The following is a 14,992-nucleotide window of genomic DNA, read 5'->3' as shown; positions in this document are numbered from 1 at the left end:
GAAGCCTGTGAACCTGACATTGATGTTCAGGCTGCGTGAGTGCTGCCCGCACCTCCCCTTCCCTGGACAAAGAGGGACCAAGTTTTCTGTGGCACTCCCGTAACGCAGTGTGACCACTTCAAATAACAAGCTGGGTGTTTGCATGCAAAGTAAAGGCTCTGAAGCGGATCAGAGGAGCTACAGCAGGGCAAAGTAACATATTTCACAGAGAACTGGAACAGTAAAATTGTATTTAGGTGGAGCATCTGACTACCAGATGGTAAGGAATAAACTGAAGAATGTGAAAAACATGTGGATGTGGTGGAGGAGCTAGTTACCAGCAGGTGAAGTGTGGGACTTCTGTAGTATGAACCATAATCCAGTCCCTAAACGGGGACAGTTGTGGCACTGCCAGGACCGCCAGGGGAGCTCTCAGGGCCTTGTGCAGCTCCAGCAGCACTCAGGTTTGTGGGGCTGGCAGGGCTGCAGTAGGAAGGAATCTGGGCTTCCCTTTTGATACTCCTAATACATGTTTGTATTGGCAGTCAGGAAAACAGTAGAGAAAGCCCTGTTGTAAGAGAGGTTCAAGCATGTACTTGCGTAGAGGTACGCCCAGCTGCAGAAACAGCAAGGAGGCTGCGCAGCGTGGTCAGCCCCAGGGGCTGGAGCACCCTCCTGTGAATCGGGACTGCTCTTTCAAAGGGGTTTTAAAAAGAAAAGCAAACAAAAAATCAACAACAAAAACTGGGAGTTTAGAGGGTCATTAGGTTTTCAGGTGGAAGATGTTCCTTCTTTTGTTCACTTCCAAGTAGCTCAGTATTTTGGTGGCTTGCTCGATGACCCAGCTGACCTAGTTAGACTAAATTGAGGTCTGATGGAACTGCAATGGGCTTTAAACTGGAGGAGTTCATATTTTTGGTTCTTGGAGATGCTCTGAAGTACTGGGGCTTAGAACAGCAGTACTGGTGAAAACTTCTTGCCAAGTATAACTTTTTTTTTCAACCTGATGAATACACTTTTCACATCTTATTCATCATCTTTTGTTTACCTGAAGATGATGGAACAGAGAGACATTTGCTGATTTTAGGTCTCCTTTCTTTGATGGGCTTCACAGGAATGAGAACAAGGAGAGTGGCTGTAATGTTTAGTTTGTGAACAGGTCATACCTTAGCCTCTAACTGTGCTTTTATTTATTAAAAGAAATTTACATGTGCACAAAGCAGATAGCTCTGCTTGCTGAGACAGGAGGTTGTGGAACTGGGCTGAGACAAGAAATAGCTGTTAAAATCAAATCTGCGTGTCTGTGGGGAATTATATTTTACAGTTAAAGATGTGAAAAATACATCCCTCAATTACAGATGTACGTTCAGAGGACTTGTTTGCACCTGCTGCAGCCTCTCAGAACTTCTACGTGTCTCTGCTTTATGGAGTGGGTGAATAAGTCAGCGAATAATTTTTTTGTTCCTGATCTGCCTGCGAGCCGCCTGCGTAACCATTCATCACAGCTGCGTGCAGGAGGCCAGCACGGTGCGCTGCGCCAGCCCTTGGAGAGTTCAGGGGATGGGGAATTACTAGAGCCATTCTGCCTTCAGACATCCCAGAAGTTAACCGTGGGGTCTGGGTGATTTCTAATTTCCATTAGGATTAGTTAAGATTAATTGCAGCGTAAACTGGGGACTTGCAATTGCAATTGACCGTCTGTGTAATGTCAGTGCCGTGAGAGGATTCGGCTCAAATGCTGCATGTTCAGCTCACAAGAGGAGGGAGACAACTCTTCATATCGTTAACCAAACTTCATTTTGTCTCCTAGGTTTTCTTTTCACACACCCCCAAGTGTAACCATTACAGTTTACAAAAACCTTGCAGAGCAAGGAATACGCTTGTGCCAACTTCAGTGTGGGCCTGGCGTGTGCAATCGCACGGGGTCATGCGGTGCTCAAAGCTTTCTCCCTTCAGCTCTCCGCATGCTTGGTGTGGTCTGCTGCAACTCAGTGAGCCCCCCAGCACCTGCTCTGACAGCTCCTGCGTATGTTTGGCAGACCGCTGTGTGTGAGGCACGTGTGTGAGCATGTTTGTGAGGTTCAGGGGGCTCTTGGCTTTCCGCAGAGCTAAAGAAGGCAAGCTTCAAGACTTGAGAAAACCTCTGGACAAGTAAACATCCAGCATGCTGTGACAAGGAGATGCTCCTGAGAATGCACGGGGTTGAGTTCTGGAAGGGAGACAGTTAAAATGACAACACTGGAAAATTGTAGATAATTCTAATAGGAAAAAGAAGTAGGAGAGATTATAGCCAGACTTAGGAAAAAAAAACTTTAGTCTTGTGCTTTAAAGTGTGCCTATTATAAGGTATATCTTTAGTCGCACTGGTTTGCATGAGACATAATCATATACGTGAGGCTTGTATAGAGCATTTGTTCTTTGAAGTCTTTCCTGTATCAGAATTAAAAAAAATAATAATAATTTTTGAAAAGCGCTAGATTTTCTTTTCCTTCCAGCATGGCAGCACATTACTCTCCTGTCCACCTTTTTACATCTTTTTTTTTACTCACATCTGTGATGTTTTGCAAGCGTTTGGCTGAAGCCAATTAAATTAGTCTGGGTTTATACCCACAGCAAGAGACTGTAGAACAAAAGCTGGAACACCATAAGTGACCTCTCTTGTTTTCCAAACACAGGCCTCCCCTACAAAGGGTAAGAGGGAGTGGGACCAGGAGGCCACTGAGAACCTACCCAGGCAGAACTGCTGTGGGTCCCTGTGCCTTCCTACTGGCCATCAGGGCATTGCTGCTTCCAAAAGTCACATGCCTTTCCTGAGGGAGCCCTAGCAAATCTGGCCCCATGTGCCACCACCTGCTTTTCTGGTAGTGTGTCACAGAGATCCAGAGGCTTCATTTTGCTTCTGCTCCAGGGATGTGTCTTTCTGAAAGCCTGGCTCATGGCACAAACACCCAAGTTTGCAGTTTGTACTACATTCGTGTTACTGTCACAGGGCATGCATGTGCCCATCTGAAGAAGAAAGGGCAGAATAAGTCTTTTCATTAAAGCAGGTCAGAAACACATGTAAATTGTTCAAATTTAACCACAACTTCTGTACACGATGGATATAAATTACAAAGATTCTTTCCTGCAGTTGTTTTCTTCAGTGAAACACTAAAAATATGTGTTGCATAAATTATCTTCAGGTACAGTGCAAGTTCCTTAATGATCTGCCTGTTGTCATAAATCAGGTACTCTGAAATCTAAGCAAAGTTAAACTCTCACTTGTTTGTTACCTAACTAACAGGAAAATGGAGTAGGAAAATGGTCACTTGCTCAAGGAAGCCTTAAAACTTAGCCCTAACTGCTTTATCACTTTGGGAACACGAAAAGGAGGAAAACCTTTTTGTTCCGATTTTGTCAGCCCTGGCATAAAACTTACTCTAGCTTTTATAGAAATGTCTTAGCACTGATTGGCACCACACAGACAACCTTTCCGTGACCCTTGTGAGAACAAGCACTGTTAGCAAGTTTCAACTGAAGCTGGGGGCTTCAGGTGGGACCCATGGCAGCCCGTGCCAAGCCTGGGAGCGTGGGAGAGCTGCCAGCGGCACCAGCCCATCTTCATCCTCTCAGCTGAGCAGTAGCAGCTGGTCTATCTGCCATTTACTCAATGCTTACTGCAAAATAAACACATCTCCGTGTCTTCCAGTAACAGTCCACTGTCTCAAAGAAATTCCTGCCTACTCATGGAAGCACCAAGCAAGCAGTGCCTGGCTGGGCTATGAACAGCGAGTTTCCTTGTGTCTCTTAGATAGAAACCTTGTATTTTTCTTAGTCATCTCTTGGGGTAATTATCAGAGGGCCACCTGAAACAGCTCTTCACATTACCATCCAGAAGAACATGTGGCCTCACCTGTGTAGCTATGTTTTTTGTGGTTAAATACAGTGTTCTCCTGTGTTCAAGACTGGTGGTGTTGGCTGGGAGAGCACACGAGTCAACTTTGTAGTTCAGGGAGTTCAGGAGGTAGGATGGGAGGAGAGGAGCTTCAAGATGACATTGAAGCGTGCGTGTCTGTCGTGTTATAGGAAAGGTGGTACACAGGACAGCTAAAAATATTTTCTTGCAGGTGAACGTGATACATGCATCTTGTTAATTATGCATCTTTTAAGCTTGGTTTGCAAATTGACTTAATAGTATTTAATCATGATTTATTTAAAGACAAATTAGCATTTGACTTTGAATTTTCAGTTTGATAAGTCATCTGCGTTTCTTGTGTGTGGTTATTGTGGAGCTCACATTTGCCACATCATGGTTTCGGGGTGAGTACTGTGAGAATGGTGGGCAGCTTTCTCCCTCCCCCGCCCCTTTTTTTTTTCTCCCTTAAGATTTAATCTCGATCGGGGAGCTAAGTAACATTACATTCATGCTGGTGAGAATGTTTTACTTGTTGTTAAAAGCATGAGGCATTTCCTTCACCTACAGCCTGTTAGTGAGTTTCTGGATTTGTGCCCAGCAGTCTCCAGAGTCTGTGTTCATGATCACACACAGGTATTTGTTCAAGTTGCTCAAGTCAGAGAAAATCTGTGGCACAAGTAATTGACCTAACATTTGGTATTTTGCAATGTCTTTTGGGGGCAGTGTCAGGAAAACGCTGTTTTTGAAAAGTTAAGATAAGTCTTAACTGTCTGCTTCTGGGGAGGGGTCCTTCTTCCACTGGTCTGCATTTCTCTGTTTGCTTTCATGCAAACTTTCTAACTTTCTGCTCATTTCATCTGTCAAACCTTTTTGTAAGGCAGTCTCAAAAGATCTCTGAAGGCCTTTCAGATTGCCTGGGGAAACTTAGTGTACTGATATTTTTAGCTTTTACAGATTTCCAGTGTCATTTATTGATAGAAGGCAAACAAATATGAAAGATGCATAAAATATCAGAATAGGACAATACTTTAAAAAAAAAAAAAAAAAAAAAAAAAGTGTTTAGAAGCTGCATTTAGTACTATGCTGTCTCCTCATTGCTGATGGTGGCGTTGTCTGTGCTGCTCTTGTAGACTTCACACACTTGTAGAGAGGTCAGACCGTGCTGCAGTCCATAAAAGATCCTTTGTGACTAGCATTGCCCTGGAAGCAGCAGTTACAGGGTTGTGGAGATTATATTTACTATTAGTTCCAGTCACTTTTACAACTTTATAAACACGAAGTGACTTTTGAATTACTGGTATAGCTGCTGCCAGAATTTTGGTTTGTGTGTTGGGAGCACCAGGGTGTTATTCCTTCCTGCAAGACCCCGCAGTGTGCAGCAGCCAGCCTGCAGCACGTAGGGCTCCGCTGATGGGAGCGCCTCCTCAGAGTCCTACTCACTATGCAGAGACAGTAACCTGAGAGATTTATCCCCTTCTCATCTTTCTGCTTTTTTAGTTGGCTTGTGACAAGTCATTGCAATGATACTATTGCAATAGTATCATTGCAATAGTCTCCTCATTTTTAACCAAAACATCGTAGAAAGTGTAAAGGATTTAAAGACAAAGGGGGCTTTCCAGTGACTGCTACAGACCATGGAAATCCAAAGTACTTCCTTTTAAGCAGGACTCTGTAAATAAATATGAATAAGGAAAAACTCACTTTTCATATCTGCCCTCCACTACTGTAAATTGTTTGTAAGTGGCTAGGCACTGCTGTAATTTTTTGTTGTTCAGCATTATTCACCAAAGACAGACCAAAAATCATCTCGAGGAGGCATGCTGATCCAAAGTGGTAGTCAAGAATTTCAGCAGTCCAGCTGGTTTCCTTGAATATAGAGGTCACTTGATAGATGTCCTCATGGACCACATAAATATGTCTTCAAAGTTGCCTGTCTGGTGCCAGTGCGTGTTACGACCACCCAAAATGCAGTTTTTCTAAATCTATTCCAATATGCAATTAATGACCTTGCAAGCCCGACAATAAAGCTCTTCTGGCAGAATGCTTCTAAGAAGTGAATGCAAAACTGAGACGAGAGCTGCAGTGAGGGAATTTAATAATCAGAATGAACTGGTTGAGCAGGAAAAGCACATTCTGGGTATTTTTATGCATTATTTTGTGTGTGCTGTGCCTGCTCCACTTCTGCAAAGCTCCTGGGATTCTGTATAGTTTATAGTACATGATTCATTGGTCTTTTGACACTAAGCTATTTGACACGCAAGGATTTTGATTTGTACTTCCCTGGAGAAATGTATGTATAGATAAAGGTTACAGAGGGAGGTAAGTGGCCTTCAAATTGTATTACCTTTAAAAAGCAAGAGAAAGTCTCTCTTCCCCTAAAATGTCGAATAGAATAGCAGTCATGCCTGTTACAGATGTCTTTGGCGCATGCCATTCTGCAGTTTGTTTACATCCATCCGGAATGAAGGTAATGAAGATACTTTTGACTAGCTATTTGCCTTCCAGATAGATAAAATGATACTGAAATAACCCCAAAGTGCTCTACTTAGAGCATTTAATTCCAAAATGTGGTTCGTGTTTCTTTTCAGTTTGGCTTAGCAAGCAGATAGGAATATTAAGCAGGAGGATGTGGCCAAACTGCTATGTTCCCCTTTTCCTTCTTTTTTTCCAAATATTATGGGAGGGGGGGGGGGGGGGGGGGAGCAGTGACTTTTGGATCTCCTGGCCAGTACCTTTTCCAAAGGGTTTGGTATTCATTATTAGTTAGTTTCTGCAGCCATGCTTTATGGGAAGTGCCCCAAATGTAAGGGAGCTTGGCAGCAAGCTCCCTTAAAGCTTTAGAAAAATATTCTGCAGATGCAAAAAGGGAAAAGGCAAAGGGGAAAATGCTGAGGATAACATCATGGGGACTGTGCCCAGGTTTGTTCTCCTGGGAGCTGCTGCAAGATGGGAAACAAAGTTACCTCCCCATCACCCTCAGAAAGCTGTGGACGTTTCTCTTTGTTTCAGTAGAGCACAAAGGGAGCAGTAGGACTGGGCTGTGCGCAGGTTGCACAATGGCCATCCTTTTCCTTTAGAGAACTGCATTCAACCGTGCATGATTAATTTTTCCTCTGGTGCGTCACTTAGAGCCGCTGAGAGCATTTTCCCCAGGAACACAATACTTACTTTCTTAACTGCAAAAATCGGTGAGTATTTAAACTTCATGGAGCCTGAGCAGCTCACAGAACTTCAATAGCCCCAAAGCAGTCATTCAGTATGAAATCTTTGCTTTTGCTCCTTTTAATACCGTGCAATTTGTATTATTGTACATCAATAGTTTGTCTGAAAGAAATAGCAAGAAAGACGGCACTATTCCTTCTCAGGGAGCACTCTGCTGATAGGCAGCTAACAGTTTTTCACTTATCTGCAGGTGTTTCAGAACTTCAGAATTGCTACAGAAAAGCATATAATTGTGCAGGCCAGGGTTTGTTGAAATTCTGTCAAAATGAGATAATTTTAATGAATATGGAGAGATGGCAACAGTCTTCCATATACGAATCGGTCATGCCAACCTGCTAGCAACCTCAAATGATTATAAATGGCCTTTTGATACATTTAAGTGATAGACTCTGTCCTTCTTGTGTTGTTCTTGTCCGATAGCAAAGAAGATCCTGTATTTTCATTTCTAAAGCCATTGCTCTATAGCCATCAATTTAATGGGGAAGTGGGCTAGAGCATAAAGGGAAAAGCTTGCGGCTGATTCCTGTGGCTGCAAGGTGAGGTTTCACCCATACACGATGCCGAGTATGAGGTGTGACCCTGGGAGTTAATAGCAGAGCTGCCGCAGTCAATAGCAACAGTTCTGCCAATCTCAGCGTCGCATGATTTGGTCTATAATGTTCCATCTCAGAGCACAGCATTTGAGACAAATTTTTGCAAAACAAAACAAAACATCAGCTGTTTTGAGGCCTCAAAACCTGGGGAGAACAGCCGGGCTGGGCCAGCCTGGCGGACGCGTTGTCTCCTCAGGGCACCAGGCCTTCCAGGGCTTTCCTGGGCTTTTCCTTGGCTGCTGGTGCCATTCAGTGGGGTGCCTCTGCTCACCAGTAGGGCATATAAAAATAATATCTGGTTTTAGAGATGGAGGGCAGTGGCTTCATTAGGAAGCTGATTTTCTAAGATTCTTAAAAAGAAAGCATTGAACTTCTGCATTCCTGCACATTTTGTGATCCTAGATTTCACAGTCATCAATAAAACAGTGGTTTGGAACGTATCATAGGTATGAGTTCTGTGGTATTACTAACAGAGCTTGGCCCAGAGCATTTGGGTCTTTGGATGTTTCTTCCTAATCCTCTTGTTTCACACGCTTCTGGTTTCGGTCAGGCAAATCGCCCTAAGGGGAGCAATTCCATAGGGTACTAGCAGGGGTTTGATGCCAAGTGGTGTCTCTGTCAGGTGGAAGTATGTGACACCAGTAGATGTACTTCAATGTGAGCCTCTCATGTTGAAAAAGTAGATGTACTTCAATGTGAGCCTCTCATGTTGAAAAAGTTGGCAAGAAGCCCATGGTATCTTAAAATTAATTATTCTTCTGAAGCCAAGATGAAAAAAATGAACAGTGAGGCAAAAACCAAGCAATACAATTACTCTCAGATGAGGCAAAATAAACCATATGTCAGCTACACCTTAAAGTCAGGGGGTGCTGCCTTTGTTTTTCTCAACGCAGTGTTTTTGCTGAGGTATTACAGGACGCGTTGTGTGTCCCACAGCAAAGCCCTGGCATTCGGCTGGTGCCTGGCATGACAGCAGCAATGCTACACCGTCTTTTTAATTAATTAATACGGGTCTTACCTTACAATTAGCTGTTGAGGCGCTGGCAATGGCTGGGCAAATATTTGAATTTTTGTTTGTTGTTATTGATGATGTGATTTTAACATCTGCTGAGTACAGGAGATGCGGGAGCTGACGTGCCAAAAACCAGCTAAATAAATAAATAAAGGGAAGCCCAGCTGTTCCCAGCAGGGCATGGGCTGGGCTCCCTCAGCTGCTCTGACACAGCCGGTGCTGAGCACGCAGGCGCTTGCTCCCTCGTGGCGCTGAGCCCGTGGCTTCTGTCCGCTGCGAGCCATTTGCAGCACCTGGAAAAGGGGCAGCAGAGCTCGTGTGGAGGCCCCGGGCAGCAGGGCTGGGGGCATGGACGTGGCTCCAGGCCTGGTGTGACCGCATGGCTGGGATGGCCCCGGCTGGAGGCGGCGCCACCCTCGAGCTTAACAAATCTCATGAACTTGTACAGAGAAAAAGGTAATTAATGGGATTCTTGCCTCAGAGAGGAAAAGAATACAGAATGATGCCCTAACCCCGTAGGAACAGGGTGATTTGTCATTTTAAAAGCTCTATTTCTGTTTGCTGTTTATGTGGCACAATCCCAGCCATTACACTGGCTGTTAAATTAAGCACAACATCTCAGGAGTTGCATTGTCCAAGAAGCTGTGTTGTAAAAAGGTACAGGAAAACATTACAGCTCAGCCTGTAACGCAGTAATGTAACTGCTCTAGCCATGGCAGGAATATTTTTCTTGTTTCTTCTTCATCTGCTTTGCCCACAGGGATAATAAGCAGAGAGAAAGCAAACTGTTGCATGCTTGTGCGTTTACACGACTTCTAGAAGCACAGCAAAGACCTTTTGGTGTTACTATTTAGTACTAATCCAATCCTTGTTAGTGGGTTTTGCTATTTACATGTGTCATGTTGGAGTTGGAAGAGGGGTCCCCGTTGATCTGTGTTACAAAGACTGATTGCACCAAGGATGAGATTTTAAAGCTGTTTTATAACCTGAATCAGCAAACTTGTTTCAGTTCATTGACTAAAACTTGGCAAAAAGTCATTCTCAGATGGGAAGCGAGGCAACTTCAAGTCTCCCTGACTTTGCGGAGAAGGCTTAAAGCAACCCAAAGCCTTTGTGTGGCACAGCACTTAGTTCTGTAACAGAAGGCAAACGAGGAGTGTTTCAGCTAGGGCTGGGCAGGCAGGCAAGGAGAGCACCTGGTGAGGCACCACCTTTGTCGCAAGCGCTGGGTGACTATTTCTGGAGCAGAGACTGATGTACCTCGGAGCCAGCTGCAGGACTGACGTGTTCCCAGCACCTTGCTGAGGCAACATTAAGCACAGGCAGTGCTGGAGGGAGATGTTCTGGCACTCTCAGCACGTACTGTCCGGGTGTCTCCTTCCCTTACCCTTCCCTTGTCCTCCCCCTCCTCTCCAGGGCAATTTCACGTGACTTGGCACACAAGGCAACAGTGCCAAGCCAGCAGCCTTTTGCACCAGGCTGCAGTTTGGGAGGGGGCTGGCACAAACTCAGTGCCCTTTTCTTCTTGCCCTTGCTATAGCTCTGGATGAAGGCAGCAGCTCCCATATTCTTCTTGAGCAGTTGCTGAGATTGCCCTGCCCTTAACCAAACAGCAGGACAAGAGGGATGGAAATCTGGGCAGGCACCTACACTCTCCCTTTTGCTCTCCCTTTTTGAAGCCCCTGGGTAAAGAGATGTTGGGGAAAAATTGTAATTGAAAAAATTAGGATCCATCATGCTTCATGGACGGTGTTGTTGCTGTGGTAAAAGGGAAACGAGAGCTCTCAGAAAAGCAGAGTGTGCCTGAAATCACAGGTGTTAAAAGCTGGTGCCAGCTGCCAGAAAAAGATTAATTATACCAAATTCAGCAAAAAAAATGAAAATAATGTTTCATGTAAGAGCTAGGGGAGAGAACATTCAGCATAAATCTCTGACACCATTTCTCTCTCTAAGCTGGGGGGGACAGACAAAGATAGAAGTACTTTAATAGAAGATTGGAAGTGCCTTTGTACAGTGAAGCTGCTCTATTGCTTATTCCTTACTTTGGGTAGGGGCTTTAGACAACGCCTATCACTGACCCTCCTTTGTAACTGTCTCAGTCCAAGTAGGGTTTGGATTGGCTCTTAAATTATTTGTCTTCTGGCTTCAACTGAGAAAAAATATCTGATGTGACTAAGGAGATCCATACAATTCATTCCATTCAGGTATCAGAGAAAAAAAAATCATGAACCATCACCTGCGATTAAATCAATCTGGTGACATTATGTTCTGCTCGCAGACATTGTGCAGCCAGAAAAAGAGCTGGAGTCTTCGAGTAGGTTCCTTGCTGTGCATTAAACCAGTAGCTTGTGTTGTTTTTTTGTGTTTTTGTTTTTGTTTTTGTTTTTTTTTTTTCCACAGTGAGGTAAATCAATGTGCTAAAAGTAAAACTGCAAATCAAAGCAGTAAAGTTGGTATCATCAAAACAACAACAGCAAAAACAAGTAGCGGTAAATATTCTGTTATTGGTGTCCTTAGACAAGTCCCCCATCAAATGAAACCAGGTGGTACAGACAGGCTTTATCAGGGGTGATCTAGCAGAGTGATTCCTTGTCCTCATTTGTTGCCTGATAGAATTCCCCTTCCCTACGGGCTGGCGTAGGGGCACCGTGCACAGCTATTCAGGATCAGCCACGTAGGGCATGAATTATGAAAATACATTTTTATTGACTTTTCACTCTATTAGTTCCAAACCCCTTGTTTTCAGAAAGAAAGCTGGAGACATTTAATAAGATTAGTTACCACTGATGGTATTTTAAGATCTTTTTCAGTAGCTAATGAGCAAGCAGACAGGAATCTAAAGATGAAACCAGTTACTCAGTGCTGTTGAAACCTTTAGAAAAAAGGACAATGTCTAACATTAAATAGCTATATATAATTAACAGAAAATTCTCAACAAATGGTATTAATGTTCCTAGGCTGATGATTTGGCTATTTATTTGCTTATCTTATTTCAGTAAAATTTTTATGTGGTTGAAGCAGAATCCCCTCTAATGAAGTGACACAACTTTAAGTCACCGACTCCTGCCTAACTAGTTCCTTAGCATCACCAGTGTATGGAACATCCTTGTACTTTGTGTAGCACAATATTTGTGATTAATCGGAACAAGGAAGTACAGTAAGTAGAAGTTTGCAAGTTAAAAAGAAACACAAAGCTTCCATGCAAAACTACCATTTATGTATGCTGTTAAATGCAGTACACCAAGTCGTGAGATGGTGTTTCCAGTATGTAGGACTATCAGGTATTTACCACTCTCTACCAGTTGGAGAAGATCCCTTTTGAGGTATTTGCTATGCTGTATTAAATTTGGTAAATATTTTTATCATCTGTGGCATCACTGATTCTGGAGGTTTTAGAGCCATTTGCGATTTCTCATTTCTGTCATGTGAGCTATGGAACTTGGTTGTGACAGAGATCATCTAAGGATGAGCTTTGCATTTTATTATCAGCTTGGTCGTGCAGTAGGATTACTCTGATACCTCAACAGTGAGCCTTCCGGGTGAAATTCTCCTTTTGTTGTGCCCACTCTTTTTTGAGACTTTTTCTTGCAGTGGATTAGCTGGTAAATCTCTGCTTACTCTGGGCCTCTTTGCATTAACAGCCCCGCCATCTACAAACCAGCCTGCAGAAGATGGATTTCTGAGGTGAACTGTCCTGCACCGATAAGCATCACTGATAAAAACCTGATATTCGCTGTGTGATCCAGGAGAAGAGACGCGAGGATCCATCAGAACATGTCCCTTCCTGACCACCACAGGGCTGCTTCCCAGAAGATGGTGCTCTTTCCCCGAGACTGGTGAGGGAGACCTTGTAAGTACAGTGTTCACACAAAATGTGGGCATTCTAGTGGATGTCAATGAATTCTTTTTCTTAGCTGAGTTAAACAAGAGAACATGAACATGTTGACCATAGATACTTTATTACAAAATAAAACTTTAAAGTTCTTACTTTTTTCATCAGTAAATGACACTTAACTATAGTAATGGTACATGAAAGTAAACGAAGTTGTTAAAAGAGCCCAGATGCCAAACTCTTATTTTCTTTTTCACCCTGGAAGCAACTTTGTGACTCCTTGGCAGACTTGGGCATATAAAACTTTGCAATTTTCTTGGATATGCCACTTGATTAGGAAGATGGTGATTTGTCTTACTGACAGCAATCACTCCCTTTTTGCTGGAAGTCAATCCATTAACTCCTCTCTGGGGTAGAGAGAGGTGTTCATTCCTAGTGTGCTTTGGTTTCTAACTGTGACTAAGACTGAGGGGGATTTTGAATTTCCACGTTGAAAACCAAGTGAAAATGTAATGAGCATAGAAGACTGATAGAAAAATACATATGTTAGTTCTTGTTAAAGTAAGGATGGTTTGTGGGAAGCTACAAATCATGCAGAAGGTGTTCTTCATGTCAGGACTGCAGCAGCAGAGTCCTTCTGGTATCAGGTGCTGCAGGAAATAACTAAATGAGAATTTGAATACATTAATAATAGTCTGACACTTCTGAATTTAGTGTTTGATCTTCCCTTAAAATTAGTGCTATACCTTCCTCTCCTTCCCTTCCCTGCTCACTGCCAGATTTGGTGTAAAGCTCTTGATTTCATTTAAGCCTGGACACATTGAGGAGACCCTGTGGAAACTGAACAAAACTATCGTTGTTAATAACACCAAATAATTAGCAGCGTCCCAGCTTCCACTATTTTGGACGCTGAACAGTGTTACTTTTCATTTTAGTGCTCTAGATCAGATACTCATTTTTTACAGCTTACATGTGCATTATCTAAACTGCAGAAAAGATTATGAAGAAGGGAAGTTTTGTAAGCGCTGATGTGGTTGCCATGACTACCTAAGCCACTTTGCTGGTACCATACAAGTCTTTCACTTTAACTGTCTAGATTTACACAAACAACATTTTTGTGTGCGAGAGAGAGACTGAAGAAACAAAGCTCAAGCCTCGATATGTGTGGGGTGTGTGGCATCCAGCTGAAGTTAATGTGTGTTTTTTTTCATTTTGGTTGTGGTCTTCTCACTCCCCATTCACACTCACATCCCCTTCCAAAAAAATCAAACAGTATGTGTATGTTATCTGCCTCGGACTGAGAGAGACAGGTCAAAGCTATTTGCTAATTTTGGCTGAAGCGAGAAGGTCTGATGTCCTGGCAATCAGCACCACAAATGATCGAGTGAAGTGGGCTGCTTTGACTTATCCTGAGGTGCAGGCATCTTCAGTGAAGCTGCCAGCATTCAAAGAAATCTGATCATTTACATAGCTTCCGTTTTTGTGTTCCTGCTCCCTTTTCCTTGGCACTAATTGTGATGCTTGCAAAGCCACCCCAACTCTTCAGCATCTGATTTTCTTGTTGGGTGCAGTGCAGTTGGATGTGCCTTTCTTTTTTGCCCAGCTTAGAAGAGAGGAGGAAGGGGACCAGAACAACTGAAGGGTCTCTGTGACGAGGCGCAGAGGGAAGTTTCCCTACACCTCATTAAAATAACAAAGAAATAGCAAACCAGTATCAGACTATAGAGATGCCATACGTATTGAAATCTGCTGGAACCAGACCCATAAATAATCATTTCCATGTCTTTGCACCTCTTCAAGAACCCAGGTGTTCAACTGTACTGTCAGAGGGGTCCAGACGGACCGTTAACATGGCCAGAGGAGTTTCAGCTGCTTTTGTTCTTTGAATGGGACTCAAGCAGAGACTGTGTTTATGTGTGCAGGGTTTTTTGAGTCCTGTAGTTGAGAGAAATGTGCTGAATGCAGCTTTCCATTGCTGCTGTTTCCTTGTGCAGATGGGTTCTCCCCTGGGTGTTTCTCTTCCCCTTGAGTCACTTGGTCATAACACGGGAGGGGTTGCAAGTTCTTGAGGAGCGACATTCCCCTTGCTGTGACAGTTCATAAACCTCTTCCTAAGGGCTTGTAAAGTTGGGACAGCTGGGACACGCAGACACCCTCTGTCACAGGCACTCACAAAAGTGCAGTTAAGCCTCCAAAGTCTTTTTTTGGCTTTCCTTTTAGGAAAGGGTTTGCTAAGTGACAGACTGATGCATCATTTGCAAAGGAACAACCAGAAGTAGGAGTAGTGCAAGTCTAAATGTTAGCATATTCCTGATGCTTTATTTCAGGAAAGATGATGAACACAAACCTGATGGGTAATCAAAGCAAGAACAAGGAAAAAGTACTAAGTGTGTTTAAGATATGGAAGAGATGTAACATGCTCTGGGCATGGGGTCTCCAAAACAACAAGGGTCAGTTTA

At 43.4% G+C, this 14,992-nt stretch overlaps 1 long non-coding RNA gene across 1 annotated transcript in view; it reads left to right on the top strand.

Annotated features, from left to right (window-relative positions):
- LOC311434427 overlaps positions 1–14,992 on the top strand; it is a 452,952-nt gene that overhangs the window by 390,210 nt on the left and 47,750 nt on the right. The window contains exon 12 of the long non-coding RNA XR_014691476.1: positions 12,343–12,551. This is a non-coding gene — a long non-coding RNA (uncharacterized lncRNA). The remainder of the gene's footprint in view (positions 1–12,342; positions 12,552–14,992) is intronic.

Source organism: Aythya ferina (genome assembly GCF_964211825.1).
Source record: "Aythya ferina genome assembly, chromosome: 3".
NCBI classification, from domain to species: domain Eukaryota; kingdom Metazoa; phylum Chordata; class Aves; order Anseriformes; family Anatidae; genus Aythya; species Aythya ferina.
Note: the sequence above shows the minus strand (reverse complement) of the source record. Positions and strands in the feature narration are given on the sequence as shown.